This window comes from Ctenopharyngodon idella, chromosome 9, assembly GCF_019924925.1.
Source record: "Ctenopharyngodon idella isolate HZGC_01 chromosome 9, HZGC01, whole genome shotgun sequence".
NCBI classification, from domain to species: Eukaryota; Metazoa; Chordata; class Actinopteri; order Cypriniformes; family Xenocyprididae; genus Ctenopharyngodon; species Ctenopharyngodon idella.
This window is the reverse complement of record NC_067228.1, coordinates 1902289-1915358: the sequence shown is the minus strand read 5'-3', so window position 1 is coordinate 1915358 and position 13070 is coordinate 1902289. Positions and strand designations below refer to the sequence as shown.

General features: G+C 37.9%; 1 protein-coding gene across 1 annotated transcript in view; it reads left to right on the top strand.

The window, feature by feature from the left end:
• Window positions 1-1055: 1055 nt before the first annotated feature.
• LOC127518519 (R3H domain-containing protein 1-like) overlaps window positions 1056-13070 on the top strand; it is a 65616-nt gene continuing 53601 nt past the window's right edge. The window contains exon 1 of the mRNA XM_051905303.1: window positions 1056-1212. The gene's annotated coding sequence lies outside the window, so the exon portion shown is untranslated. The remainder of the gene's footprint in view (window positions 1213-13070) is intronic.

Here is a 13070-nt window from a genome sequence, read left to right as displayed (position 1 = left end):
ATTCCTTGGGAATGCATGAACTGATAAAATGTGTACCTTCAATGCAATGATGCTTCTGCCAAATGCATTAGTGTAACTAAACTGACAAAATATCTTTTTCAGAGGGTGCGACTGGAGTGACAGCGAGCGAAATGCCCAGTCCCTGTTTATTAGTTAGCATATGTGACTTGTTAGGTAAACTAATAAAAAATACATGCTGAATTGTTTTTTTTTTTTTTTCCAGTTCGAATGCAAATTAATCATATTCAAACATTGTACTTCAACTTTCCTGTAGCTCAAACAGTAGATCACGGCACTAGCAACACCAAGGTCATGGGTTTGTTTCCCAGGGAAAGCAAGAACTGATAAAATGTAAATTCATACCTTGAATGCAATGCACTTTGGATAAAAGCGTCAGCCAAATGCAAAAATGTGATCTTATCAAACAAAAAAGGTGAATGAATTTAGAGTTTTAACTTTTGAGTGCAATGTTACAATACAAAAGTTGCGTTTAATAGTGAAAATACATTTATGTGCAGTAACGCTATCAGATGAGAACAAAACTTGAACTGAATTGAGCTGAATAATGACATTGTTGTCAGAGCTGTTTATAGCTGAATTGAACTTGTTTCATAATGAACTTTACGCAGTTATTGAACTGAACTGAATCAACACTGATCTGAATTTTGAGCTGTATAATGACATTGTCTTTTTAGAGCTGCTTTACAGCTGAATTTACTGGTTATTTGATTAAATATATGCATCATTGATTCTGTTATTTTGCTGCTTATTTCTGTGAAGCTGCTTTAAAACAATCTGTAGTGTATAAAGAGTTGTAGAGATGGTAACTTCACAAATGAGGAATACGACAACAGTGCTGTAGTTATCTACCTAAAATTACCCACATACATCACAGGAAAAATCACAAACATTGGCATAAACATGAATACGTCTTACAACCGCTCAATCTCCACTCATGTGCGTCGCTTTTACAGCTCCTGCTGATATTTATAGAGCCCTTACGCTTACACCCGCCTCTCAGCTCAACACTGTGAAGTGATTGGCTCTCGATCGCAAATAGACTGTTCTGATTGGAGCAAACGAGGTGTCCTTCAAAGTGTTCCACGCCGCTCTCTTCAGCGGTCGCTCACTTATGTTTCCACATTAAATGACAACAAACGCTTCCAAAATATTATCATTACCGTCCACAAACGACATACTTTAACGGAACCGGTAAGAATATGTTTATACTTGTTTATTCATGTTGAGAATATGTCCAACGGCTGCATGAGCGGCTGATTAGCGAGTTTGCTAACGCGGTATCTGCATTAGCTGGTTAGTTAAGACAGCTCGTTTTAAAAAATAAGCTGACTGTAGTAGTCCTGTATATCGTCTGAAGAGCTCGGTTTATTCATGTTGTGGTTTCACTGCTACTGTAAATAAGTGCGCCATGTGTTTCATTGAAACAGGCGCCGGCTGCTGTGACTGAACTCTACAGGCCTGTGATTTTAAGTAATTGACATGTCACACGAATACATTCACTTTTAATATTAACTGATCTGCATTAATCGATTTCACTTTGAGTTTACATTTCGGCCTCATAAATGTCAACTTGCTGTCAAATACGTATCTTATTATTGACTGTCTGTTAGCAGCAGAGCTAATATGCTAACTGTTGTCAGTGAGAGGTTCAGTCAGATTGAATGACACGGCTGCTTAGAAGATATTAGCAATGCAGTATTTACCTAGATATGGTTAAATATGATCTCTGTATAGTCACAATTGTTTATTCTGCATCTGATTGGCCTTATACTATGGAAGCCAATTTCCTCCATAAAAGAAGAAAAATTGTGCTTTGGTAAATATAATAATTATGACATACTAAGTCAGTCATATTTGTGAGATGATTTGAGATGAGATTTATATCAAACAGATAATAATACAAGAATTGGTGACTGTGAGTACCTTTATGTGGATGTATAGATAATTAAGTAAACCTAAGTTGCTTCATTCAGTGAAATATTATAAAAGTTATTCTTATGTTGACTTTATAATACAGCAAAAAGACCATGACCTGAAGTTGGACTTTTTACAGTGATACTAAAAGCCTTTTACTTGATAAAAAGTATGAACTATGAATCAGACAACAGAAGGCATGTAATAGATTGTGTGTTCAGCAAAGTTTTGATCATGTTGAATTTTTAGAAGCCTTAGAAATTCATGCATCCAATATGATACAGTAGGCTTTATTGAATTGACTTTTATTGTGTTTGGCGACTGAAGATGCACAGTGTGCTTGTTTTGTAATGAGCGGATGAGTTGAACTAGGCGTGTTAAATAAGGGATGCATCAAGTCTGTAGCTGTCAAGTGCACTTAGTAGTGACATAGCACAATGTTGTATGCTAATGCATCAGGACACACATCGACTGAAAGCCGATTTGCAAATCTGCCTTCAATCACAAGGTGTTGAAACAAGTGGTGGTGACATTATGGTTGAAAATATATTTACCATTTGGTAGTTTTCAGTCCAGATGCATGTGTGTGATGTTGCTGCGGCGTCTTATCACAGTATAAGTGCTCTTATCAGCAGTATTGTTCGGCGGTGTTCCTCTATGGCCTGTATCTGTCAGCAGCTGATATTAATAGTGTGCTGGTGATATATGAGCTCTACTGAACACATGTACTGTAGTGCACATCATTCACCCCGCGGGACCAACTCACCTGAGAGCCGTGAGCGGCCTTCATGAATCCGTTCAGAAAAATCCCGAGCCTGAACTGTTTTAATCAGCAGGTTCGTATCTGTCGTCACATGCAGCAAACGCTGTGATTTGAGGTTACGTCCACAACTAGCGTCTTCCAAAAGTTGTGTCTGAAATCGCCCCCTATACCCTCATTCACCATTCCCACTATTGATCCACTAATATAGGGAGTTAATGTGAATTCTGACATTTAATTTGCTGGAAGGGTCGCCACTTTTGCATAGTTTATGCTTGCTGTTTAATAATCATTTGAATCTTAGCAAACTGGTAATTCCAGTAGTAAGATGAACTCTGTGATGGAATCTATGTATAAACCTTAATGGAACAATTTAATAATAAATTAAAAAGGAGTTTATAACTGTATGATATTACGCTGTAGCCACATTGGACCAGTGCTGTTTGGATGGATGGATGGATGGATGATTCAGCTGCGGGCGCCATCTGGGAATTCATTCGGCGTGACTCTCACAGTGCATTATGGGTATTCTTTAGACGTTGAGCATACTTCGGTTGTACTTGTTATTGCGGTGCATTGTGGGATTGAATGAGTGCACTTAATAACGTCCGCTATGGTTTCAGACACCACTACATATGGGTGTGTCCTCAAATAGTGCCATATTTAAGGGTGTATGGGGCGATTTCGGACACAGTCTGAGACCAGATATAATAAAATCCTTAAGCTATTCTTCTGGCACGATCATTTTATTATCAAAATGTCTCACCACTTACTGGTGCATCCAGGTCACACTCAATCGCCATGCCATGTTTGGTCTAAACAGGGTTGCCAGGTTTTCACAACAAAACCCGCCTAATTGCTACTCAAAACTAGTCTAATCTCGTTTCAGGGGGGTCCCCTGGTAAAAAGCCGCATTTTTGACGGGGTTCCCCTGGTAAAATTTGCATTCCAGGGACTAAATAGTAAATATCATCGTTTCGTTTCAACCTGCGGACATGAAAAACAACCCCTGAAAAGTGTTAAAGTAGCCCATTTCCATAGGAAAACCACATACTCGGCGTCACTGGGTCTAAAACACCGCTCAAGGCTCGAAATTGCGACCATTTTAGTGGCATATGCTCCCTAAATTAAATGTTTGAGACCTCAAAATATATTTGGGAGCATTTGTGCGAGTGCTAATAATTGTTGAGGTGCGACCTGTTTTAATTTCTCTACAAAACGTTCGCTGTATTACTGCACAGCATGTGCCTGCTGTGAGCTGATGCAGTAACCGGTCCACCGTTCTGTCACATAACCAATTAAACTTCATCTTTACATTCTTAAGTTTAAAGCAGATTTTAGTTTGGTTAATATTAGCAGTCATTCAGCCCTTTCACAGCGTTCTGTTGTCACGTGATGGGGAGCTAACTATCATGCAAAATGTAAAGAGCTGAAGAGAGATAATGGAAAAGAACACTGTTACACAGGGCTCGACATTAACACTTGAGTTTTTATGTTTATATGATACAGTTAAGCAACATTACACGACCAAGAGTAGGCCTACAGTTTTCCCGAATATCCTGAATAAAACCATCACGATTGAAAATGTATCATACAACAGTTCAATAAACTGTAAAAAGTAGTTAAAATTAAATCACTCACATTTTAGACGCAATAGTGGCTGTTTTTGTTCTGTTTCAGCAGCGAAAATAGTTCCGAACAAAGATCACAGCAGAACCATCACGCATTTCATGACAACATAATCGTGTTTTCATTACTGAATGATTCAGCATTTTGAACGAATCGGTTGAGTCAAATTCAATGACCCATTCATAAACAACTGCCTCATTCATGAATGAATCATCCATTTGAATGAATCGTTTGAATGAATGACTCACTCCTTCAAACGGTCACCTGCCGACACCTACTGGCGGTTTAGTTTCTTCTTTAAAAGTATCATACTTTCCAACATTTCTTTGTATATTCCAAAAAAAAACGAAAACAATCTCATAACATTATTTAATTCCGTTGTAATTTTTCAGTGTAAATTATTTAATTTGACTGTAACAGCCCTATAGTGTCTTATTATTCTAATTGAATTTACTGATCAAATTTAAGACTTTAAAATGAAGCAATAAGTTTAGAGGAAAAAGCCCTTATTAAAGGTAAAAAAAATGCCCTCGGAGTAAATATCACAAATATGCAAATTTAAATGTCAAAACTGAATGAACACTGATGAGAATATCGCTTCAGAATAAATTATATTTACACAAGAATCCTATTTTTTCCAGACAAACAACTTTTTTATTCGGACAAGCGAATGATAAGGCTTTTTAGTTGTGGCGCTCCTAAATTTTTGCTGGTGCTCCTAATTTTTTGAAGTTGGGAGCACCAGTGCTACCAAGTAAAAAAGTAAATTTCGAGCCCATGTTTTGCTGCAGCAATTGAGAGTAAATTTTGTGAAAGTGAGGTCGGCGCAACAGTGCCAGTGCAACTATAGATATATATAGATACAATATGCGTCACATGACTAAACGCGTCATCGATCTCGAATACCTTCGTTTGCACAGTCCAAACTACAACATAACTGCATTTTCAAATTCATCCCATTGAGAAAGTGTCTTCAAAAAACAAAAAACATGGACGAAATGTAGAGGAAAAAGATGCTTTTTCAGTCTCATCCGGATGAATGTGAACGTAGCCTGAGATTCACTGCTGTGATGTGATGCAGTAAGTCAGTCTCAAAATAAGTAGCAATCTGGATGCCTTTTGTCACAGTATTTGTAAAGAAACTTTCACATTTCTTGTGCTTCTCAAGTAAGTAAAATAAAAATGTCATTAATGTCAAACCTTTAATTCAAAACCGTTAGTTTATCAATTAAACAGGGTGTTAGAGGAGTATTTCAGGAGTAGTGGAGAATACTGATATTGCTTCTCACCTGTAATCAGCAGAATTAGTGTTGCTTTTGCAGTGCTGCATGGGGATATTACTTTCATGTTTGCATGATAATGAAATGTGTTTCTGCTGCCACAACGTTCAGGAGGTGTGCTGGAATAATATTACAATTTGATTTTACATTTACAGAAGAAAATGTGGCTTGGCTGTGCAAAATTTCCCCCATAATATATATATATATATATATATATATATATAGTCGAGGTGTTCTGGGTCAGAGTTCAACTGGGAAGCTTCATACATGGTGTTAAGGATTTAATTAAACTAGGGCTGCAACAATTGATCGATAATTGAATTTGATTAATAATGAATCATGCCTGCATGCTGTGCATGGAAAACATCTGTTCATCCTGTCATTTTACAGTAGTAAGTAACACATTTCTATGGACAAAATAATTCTGAAATATAGTGACACGAGTGAGCTGCTTTAGATTATCCTGAACATGAGAATACTTTATATTCGGCGCTTTTAACATATGCATAAAGATGTGTGTGCTACTGTCAGGTGCTCTGGCAGATGCGTGTGCTGTTTAAAGCATTAATGTGCATAACTTACATTTATTTGTAACTTACATCCTTATCTGTAACACATGCGTGCACTGCATCAAACAGATTACAATAGGAGTGCAACTTTGCTAAATATGCATTTTGTTAAATGTATATCTAAAATGCTGCTACATATTATTTTTTATGAGAGCAGCAAATGTAAAGGGACTTGTAATGAGGTATAAATGTAATATACTTACTATATAAGTGAATGTGTAGGTTCAATGTGCTTTTCTTTTACTTTTTTGTATGACATATAGTTTACATACTATATACTAGGGGTGTATCGTATCGTCCGTCATCTGTATGGACCACGCCACACAGTGATACGCCGCATGTGATTTGCATATGTTTCCAAGTCTTGACGATTGAAACATTAAAGCAATTTTAAACTATTCGAGCACAGGAAGAGGCGAAAGAGAACTTAATTTTGGGAAATCATTACTCGATTATCAAAATAACCATTAGTTGCAGCCTTAGTTTAAGCCTTTACTATGAGCGGTTTAATAGTCGATTTTGCGAAGATCCTGTTGTAACTGAGTAGGCGTCTTTAGGACACATGACAGTGAAAGACTGAAGTAGCACTACTGTTACACTAAACTGTTGCTAATGTACACTCTAAAAAATGCTGGGTTCAGAGCAACCCAAGTTGGGCTGAAAATGGACAAACCCAGCGAATGGGTTGTTTTTACGGAGCCCTGCACATGACATGCAGGAAAAAAGCAATAGGGTAATACGATTTACTTATTTGTTCCCACGATTTAGCAAACCGAGGGTACGAATTAGTAAATCGTGCACAATTTTTTCCCTTGCATGTCATATACAGGGCTCCATAAGTTTTATTTAACTCAAATAAACTTTATTTTACTCAACTATTTGAAAAAAAAAAAAAAATTACTGTATTACTTGCTTAAAATGAACCCAAAATATGTTGGAAATTAACATTTATTAATGTTTAATAAATAGAGATCGACCAATATATCGATTTACCGATATTTTCCCCGATATTTAATCATTTTGCCATAATCGGATATCGGTTTTGTAATATCGGACTTACTGATAAACGGCGCCATCTTGTGGGTGTTTTGAGAATTCCGCGCAGGATCAACATTACAGCGCATCTGAGGGGAGACGAGACAACGGCGTGCACATGTAAAGTATACTTACCTGCTTTGCTGTAATTAGTAAACTTTATTTAACATAACAGCCATTAATGCACAAATTAGATTAGAAATAGAAAGAAATAGAGATAAGCTCACATAGCCAACGTAAGATTTAATTCTCTCTCTCTCTCTGTTGTGTATGCTCATCATTAGTCTCGTGAAGTCGTCTGCATTTTGCTGTTCTCTCTCAGGAAATGCTCCAGCAGCACGGCCGCCATATGTAACTTTTAACAAGATTCACTTGTTTAAAACACCATAATTATATAAACATTTACTATATAACCATTAATTCGCTAATAAACATCCAAGTAAACGCAACTCTACGTAAAATAATTATAATTATCTCCGCGAGCGATCACAGTTTAAGTATAGTTCTGTGTAAATGCATAGATAAACAGCGCTTTGTCGGCAGATATTTCATAATCTAGAACGACAAAAACATTATTAATAATTCTGATATAACATACCAGTTGAGAAATGCAATAAAATACAATGTTTTGTTTGTTATATTCCAATATTCCAGAGAATATTATTCAGTTATTTAACATTATTCTTCACTCTTTAGCCTATTAAACAGCTTATAAATCTACTAAAACTGTAGTTTAAAATGAAGTATTACATTCTGCAAAGTTTATCTGACTCCTGTCTTTAATTTATTTTCTCCATTTGAAAACATTAGACATTCTACATTTATTTTGCTTATTGTTAACAATAGTGTTGCTGCTGATGCTTTTTATACAATTATTTTTGTAATATGAAGATTAAAATTAGCATTAAAGACAACTAATTTTCAACAAAAACAGTTTAGTAACAATGCACTTTTTTATTTATTGGTGTATAAGTAAGATTTTTGTTTTCTATGCAAGGAGGGAGTGATTGTTATAAATAAAATGGTTTGTTCAGTTCAGTGGTGTTGTAATCGTGTCAAAAACAAGTATAACAGTAAATAAATATCGGTTCTGCATATCGGTTATCGGGCACATAAACACACTTATTATCGGTATTGGTTCTAAAAAATCAATATTGGTCGATCACTATTAATAAATGAACATTGAATAATGAATAATAATCAAACAAAATAAACATTTATTAAATTGCTTATTATTAAATGTTCACCTTTTGATTATTATTGTTGCCTCTAGTAATTATGTGTCTGATTTTTTTTAATTTCCAACCTATTTTGGGTTCATTTTAAGCCAGACATATAATAATTTTTAAAGCTGTGTCAAAACAACCCATTCATTGGGTTAAAACAACCCAATTTCTGGGTTTGTCCATTTCCAAACAACCCAATTTTAAAACAGCCCAATTGCTGGGTTAAAACCAAAGTCCCTTTAAGATAAGTAATTTCACTTGGCGGCCATCTTTGAAACGCCTCTCGGACATTCAAGTGCAACTCCTATCTCTTTGAATAGGGAAACATCAAATTCTCCAAAGCTGTTTGCCAAGCTTTCGATTTAAATTTCATATTTGAAATCACCAATGAAATCTTACAACAACTGTCTCATAAATTTTGTTTCTAAACGCTCGAATCATGACAAAAAAAACCTGTATTTTTCAGGCTGGATCAAGCTAATGCGCATGCGCAGACCTAAATGTGTCACGAGGTACGAGACGCGCGAACATTTCTGAGGCGTGCGTTTGACTGTTTCTATAGGAACCGGAGCTTCTAATGGCCACTGCAGTGATGCGATGACTTTACCAATCAGTGATTGGCTCTTATTTAGAAGGCGGGACTTATTCCGACATATTGCGCGTTGCACTTTCTCCCATTCAAAACAATAGGAGAGACACGTTTTGTGTTATTCTATAGTCTTTGGTTAAAACAACCCATTCGCTAGGTTGAAACACCCCAATTTCTGGGTTTGTCCATTTTCAGTCCAACCTGGGTTGTTTTTAACCCAGCAATTTTTAGGCTGTACTGTAATGTCCATCCCTCCAGTGTGACGCTACATCGGTTTTAACTTCATCTGCGATATATCAGACAAGATCTGTTGTTTTAAAGAACATTTAGTATGTTATTCAATCGATGGCAGTATAGAGCGGCTTTGAACTCATCCACCCCTGGTTCAGAGTGTCGTCTTTCATTGGTGTTGCGTTAAGAGTGGTTGTGCAGTTTGAGACATTAAGCCGTGCTCTCAGAGCGTGTGCGGTAATTGCCTGACCCGAATCGAGCACAGGTCCATGAATGGCAACTCGCAGCTTTCTTACAAAGCATAATAGACGCAGTCTCCATTAGAGCGTTGATGTGCCTGTCGCTGCATACGCTGCATCTCTCTTGACTGTACCATCATGTGTCGCGCCGCAGAGAGCCCGTCCCTCCGGTGTTGCACGTAAAAGCCCTCCACGCTCTCTCTTACAACCTTTTAGCATTTTATTCTCACTTTTTGTGGCCCTCTCTTCTGGCCTTTTGCTATGGAAATGTTCCTGACAGATTTTTTGTGTTAAAGGAACTGGATCCGTGCTTTTTCTGCATCTTTTCCTCCATCACCCATTAGAGACATTCATTTCCCGTCTCTATATGAAGCGTCTGACACCAGACATTTGTTGAGCTCTTGCTTTGACGCAGCGGGTGGCCGTTTCCATCCACCTCTGTGCAGGTTTAACGCCATTACCGGCTCACCCATCAGTCTTTCTTGTCTTTTGAATGCTCTGGGTATCTAGAGCCATCCATCAATGCAGCGGGTCATCGAGTCAATTAAGTTTCCACAACATTACAGTTTCGCCTCTGCACTTCGCAGAGAAAAGCATCTTGTGCGGTTCACCGGCTCAGTTCTCCAAGAAAGTTGGAGGTCTGTAATATTCTGCTGCTCACACAAATGAAAAACCTGCCGTTTTCAGATTTGTGAAATTGGCACGAGCTCTGAGGAGCGACTGTGTGCTCTAACCGAATAACCGCAGTCAGGATGTTCCCATGAGCGGGAAGCGTATCCCATGTGATTGTCCAGGTTCCCTCAGATCCAGGTAGAGGTCGACGTGTAGTGCACGGTTGACCTAATTAGAGTATGTGCTGGCAGAACGCTGGATCCCGTCCCGTGGTGCAGCGGTGCCCTTCATCGTCATGTGTTAGTGTGGTTTGTACCGCTCACAATCTCTGCAACTTAAGAGTTGTTTCTCTTTCTTTAATTGCTGCTGGCGTCTCTCAAGTGATTGAAGTGACATTTCTTTCTCTCTTAAGGTTTCTTTCTGTAGATATTTGCATTTGCAGTTGAATGAGAGCTGCTGGTCTGTGAGAGTGTAAATGATGTAATACTGTCAGCTCTTCCTGTGTTGAGGTTTGCATCCTATTAAAGGTCAATCATGTTGAGAATATTTTCGTTCATTCCATCTCAAGCACTAAAAAAAATTGTAAACGGTGGACCACTTAAGATGGACTGACCCGTGTGCTTTTGTTTAATTCAAATGATCTTTATTTTTACCCCATCAGATCACAATAACACACTTTCAAGAAGAGCTGCATGATTAATCGTTAAAAGATCGCAATCTTGATTCAAACACCCACGTGATCTTATTCCTAAATGACAGCTATTCGTCTCTGTCTATTAAAGCTTTGACAAGTACGATCGCAGCGAACATTCAGATCTGCGTTTGAATCCAGAGAGAGCAGTTGTCATTATTAGATATGAAACAGCTTCACAAACACACTTTTCAACCACACAGTATCATTATTTCTGTTTTACAATAATACAAATTATCACAGAAGTACTGGATAAAAGTTTATAGTTCGGATATAAACATTGATGTCTTCAGTAGCGATCAAAATAGAGTAAATCACAATTTGAAAGCAACTTTACTCTCCAAATAAAGATTCAATTACATAGGAGATGATGAGTGACAGTTAAAAAAATGTATTTGTCATTGAATCATTCATTCAAGAGATTCATGCAAAAATGCTGATTCATCCAGTAATGAAACAAGGGAAGTCTTTATGAATCATCATTCATTCAAACTGAATTTGAAATAAAAAATATTCAAATTATTTAAAAAAAATTTTAGTTGTCTTTTCAAAATTGTTATCTCTTGAAGCTGCAATAGATTTGCAGTAAAATATCCAAAAACCACTAGGTCAGTGTTATATGTTTTGTTCAGGTGAGTACTTACAATATCCCAAATGTTTCCAACTATTTGTAAATCGTGAGGAAAATTACTATTTTAACCAAGGATACGGGACATGTGAGCGAGTCGCCTGTCAATGGTAACGTTATAACATCACTTTCAACACACTCAAGTGTATCTAATATGATAAACAGAGCTGTGTTACCTCATACGCTTGACTGGAAAAAGCGGAAGTGGCGCCGGCGACTGTGGCATAATAAAAATTAAGTTGCTTGCGAGGCGTGTGGCGTTTGTCTCTCATTAGGAATCGCTCCAGCGGACTCGTTTCTGCTCCAACAGCACTCGGTCCTGCTCTGCTTCATACTACAGTAATGTTAATAATCGCATCCATGAACACGATTTCTGCCCAAGTCCCGTCCCGATTCTTTTCCACCGGCTGTGAGGTGAAGACCACATGTCCCAAGATTCCTCGCTCAAACTTGGCGTCATCAAGCTACGCTTTTGTTTTGAATAGGCGACCTCTAGCGGACGAAAAACTACATATTGCACCTTTAAACAAAAAAAACAACAAAATGGTGATTTTCAATTTATCCAACATCGTGCAGCTCTACTATTATAAAGAGAGCTGAGAATGTGGTAGATGAACATCTATGGAGCAAGTGTAGAACTTCATGAATTCTGTTGCGCTTTTCCAGGTGTAACGTTACACCGTGTCTACACCAGACGCGACCGTTGTCTCATCAGGCCGTGTCGGAGCAGCTAAAGGCTGTCTACACTTAACGCGACAAGCCGACCGTTGCAAAGCATTTGGACTACATCAGAAATAGAACGGGGAATCTGTTTACGGTCGGGAATTTGTTGTCGCGCCACATCCAGTGTAGACAATATCACTGATTATAATGGGTTCTATTGTCTTTTGACGCGTCGCGCCGCTCGCGTCCGGTGTGGACAGGGTGTAGATTGACGTGTGACAGCAGAGGTTGGTGAGTTTTGTCAGCACTTTTTGGCCTGATAGTTTTGAAGATAAGTGAAAGTTTTATGGGTTTGGAATGACATGAGGCCAAGTAAATGATGACAGAATTTTCATTTTCAGGGTGAACTAACCCTTTAAATCCATTTCACACACATTTGATGCAAAAAAAAAAGTCCATAGTTTGCATCTGGACATGTTCATGACACAGCAGTACGTTCAACAAGTACACGTCACATTTGGTTATGAATGACATCACAAAATGGATAAATTGAATAAAAAAGCTGAGTAGTTTACATCACTGTATGTTACTGTGGGTCAGGACATCCTAAAACAGTTGTCAAATGTTAAAGGTTTAGCTATATACCACACATGCACTCTTTCACTGCAAAAACTAAAAGTTGTGCTCGTTTTCAGTGAATAGTAAGCCCACATTCTTTGATCCGATCGGCCGTCATTTTGACGTTGACGAGCGCTGTTAGACCGCTGAGGCAGACCAGCCTAAAAATATAACTTTTTAAACTGTCTGTCATCCTAACAACAAACAGAGTGGTACGTAATGGAGAGTAGCATTAAGAAATATCAGAGATTGGGGGGGGGAACTGTTGGGGGGAACTTGTCCCCCTCAGTGTCTATGGTGGTTACGGCCCTGCTTCTTGTTGATTAACGTTTGGTCAACTACAAGGGGCAGCCGTAGTTTCGAAG